The sequence below is a fragment of the Mycetomoellerius zeteki genome, unplaced genomic scaffold (assembly GCF_001594055.1).
Source record: "Mycetomoellerius zeteki isolate Tzet28-1 unplaced genomic scaffold, Tzet1.0 scaffold113, whole genome shotgun sequence".
In the NCBI taxonomy this organism is placed as follows: Eukaryota; Metazoa; Arthropoda; class Insecta; order Hymenoptera; family Formicidae; genus Mycetomoellerius; species Mycetomoellerius zeteki.
In genome coordinates, this window is record NW_017256051.1 from 2,229,773 (window position 1) to 2,232,844 (window position 3,072).

Consider the following 3,072-nt stretch of genomic DNA (forward strand, 5'->3'; position numbering starts at 1 on the left):
CAAATGCTCTGTAGCGTTTGAAGCGCTAAGTGGACCGCAGCCTACATGGTTCGACTTACACCGAAGTTATAACATCGATGTTACAAAATTGGCCAATCACAGTCATTCCATTTTTCAGAAGAATAGCTATGATTGGTTAGTTCCATAACATCGATGTTATAACTTTGGCGTAAATCGGGCCGTGTAAACGTAGTAATTACTTGAGATTAAGACCGGACTATGGATTCCGGCCGTAGAGTTAAAAAATTCTCAGTAAAAATAAAATCGGAGAAGATAACAAAGAATATTACTGTATTATACCAATAATACGAGAATTTATGAGAACATTCAGTATTAACGTTTATTTGTTGTTTGTTTGGTTAAAACGACATGTAAATTTAATGTACTGCGATTAAAAAAGCATAAAAGTATTATCTATAATAGGTTTTTAAGCCTTAAACCATAAGAAATGGACGAATCATAGTCGATTATTTTCTTTGCATTCGATTGTAATTGATTAATTTCGTATGGTTTAAGGCTTAAAACACCTATTGTAGATCAGGGCTTATAAATTAAAATTATGTAATTTTATTTATTTTCAAAGAATTTAAGAGAGGTGCACAGTTTGACACGTATCGTTTGGACACAAGCCACTCACCGCGGCCAATGCCTAGAAGCTTTCCTCTGTACAAGAGCTGTGAGTGGCTCGTGTTCAATCGAGTATCTAATTGAATTCGCTATTTCTAAAATCTTTTCTGTCTGTTTTTTTTCTGCTTCTAAGACCGAAATGCTGCCAAAGTAAGAAAAATCTATAGAATATAAGGACTTTAATGGCACAATAATGCAGAATTTACTATAAAGGAAAACTAGGTATCAATCAGGGTTGGGCATGTATCAAACTCAACGTATTATACGTGGTTTCATACATGGATGAAACTATGTATAATATATCGTAGGTTTCAGCCATGTAGTAAAATGGCGCTTCACCGTTCGCACTTTGCAGTGTTCGCGTTGCTTGAAATCCTTAAATTTTTTAACTTAAAATGAGATAGATATATGTTTGGGGGTTGAAAAGAGTGAAAGCGAAGTTGCTGAGTGGAAAAGTGCAAGTAATGCGAACAGATCCAAGAATACCATAACTGTGTTCCAAATTTACTGCTAACACTGAAAATGCGACAGTTTACGTTACGTGCACTATAGATTTTCAGTATAGGCATTCAATTTTGGAACATAGCCCATATATCACTATAAGCCTAACATAGAGCTGCTGGACCAATAAAAAGGTATGTAAATCAAAATGACAACTTTAAGGTGAATATTAATTGGTCCAATGTCCAGTGGTCCAATTATATAATGCTCACCAGTGCTCATTGTGTTGTATTTCACGTGAGATGAGTTTTATAATTTTAACGTATATAATACACGTTTTATATGTATTATATGTTTTATATGTAGGAAATGTAAGAAACCTCTCGCAGCGTTAAATTTCCCAACCCTAGTATCAATCATGAAATCCCTGGGATGGAAAGTGAAATGTGAAAATTTTTACCATTGAAGTTAATGGAGAAATTTTTTACCTTTCACTTTTCACTCGAGGGAAAAAAGTTTCATGATTGATACCCTGAGCGCAGTATGTAACAATATTGTAAGAAATAAGCAATACGAGAAAAATATCAGGGCGCTCCGAGATTCGAAATGAGGCCAGGGAGCTTATTACGGTTCTTTGTGACGAAATGAAAATTACAAAAGTGATTGAATTTACTAGAATATTTATAACTTCATTGGTTAACTTCTAGTGAATTTGATCATTTTTGTAATTTTCACTTCGTCACAAAAACCGTAATAAGCTCTCTGGAGATCGATTCTGTATCTTCAAATAAGGTGAAAATGATAAAAGTGAGCAAATTTACTAGGTGTTGACCAATAAAATTATCAGTATTCTAATAAATATGCTCATTTTTATAATTTTCACTTCGTTTCAAGATACAAAATCGATCCCCAGGGGGTCGATTATGTATCTCAAAATAATGCGAAAATTACAAAAGTGAGCAAATTCACTAGAATACTCATAATTTAATTGGTCAATAACTAGTGAATTTGTTCACTTTTGTAATTTTTCACCTCATTTCGAGATACATAATCGCCCCCCTGATCTTCTCTGAAATGGTAGACTTTCGTCTTGCCATTGAGCCACACAGCCCTGACGCTGATATCTTCTCTGTTGTGCCTATTTTCTTTAAATCTTCTTTTACAATATATTCCCAAGAATTTCACCACGATATCAAGTACTGTAAACTATTTCCTAGCTATCCAGTAACTTTCAACTAGTTACAAGTCAAGTTGGTAACGGAGGTTGCTACTGAGTGCTATCGCTGCGACCTCTAGCCCCAGTAGGTGATGACTCCTGCCGGTTCCGCTTGACAGGACATCAATACTTAAAAACGTATGCGCGAGCAGACAGGGTCTTTCCCTCTTCGCCACAGCACGGGACACTACTCACGTAATACCATATAATTACGCTTTGGAGCACGGCTCGGAGTGCGTAATAAATCGGATATCATGTACCTGGCGAAGGGAGAAGGAACGTGGCGATGTGTGAAGTTCACATCTGTCAACTGCGAAGTTATTTATCTCTACGGTTAGCCAGAAGGTTTTGTAAAATCAGTGCGCCGTGTATTAATATAATAAATTGTGTATTCGCGTTGGGGCGATTCCCCAATAATAATAAAGGGTCTCAAGGTTTTTCCTGGACACACGATAATCGCAGAAATCTTCTGTAGACTCAAATGTCCCACGCTTGTAGTAATTTCGATGGATGGTTTAGTCGAACGACCACAACGTTTACTGTTGAGAATATATCTATTTATTGGTCTTTTAGAGATGCACACTCTGCAACCTTCTTTCGAGGAACGCCATGAAGTGTAACTTCTTGGGGTGCGTTCCAAAATTCACTCCGAGTAACAGAGTTTAACTCTACGCCGTTCTAAAACGCGAGGTAACTGACCATATGGGCGGAGCCTATTCGTTCCAAAAGTATGAGTAAATCTACCTCGGAGTCAACTCTATGAACCCTGCTTCTGAGGTGGGTTGAAA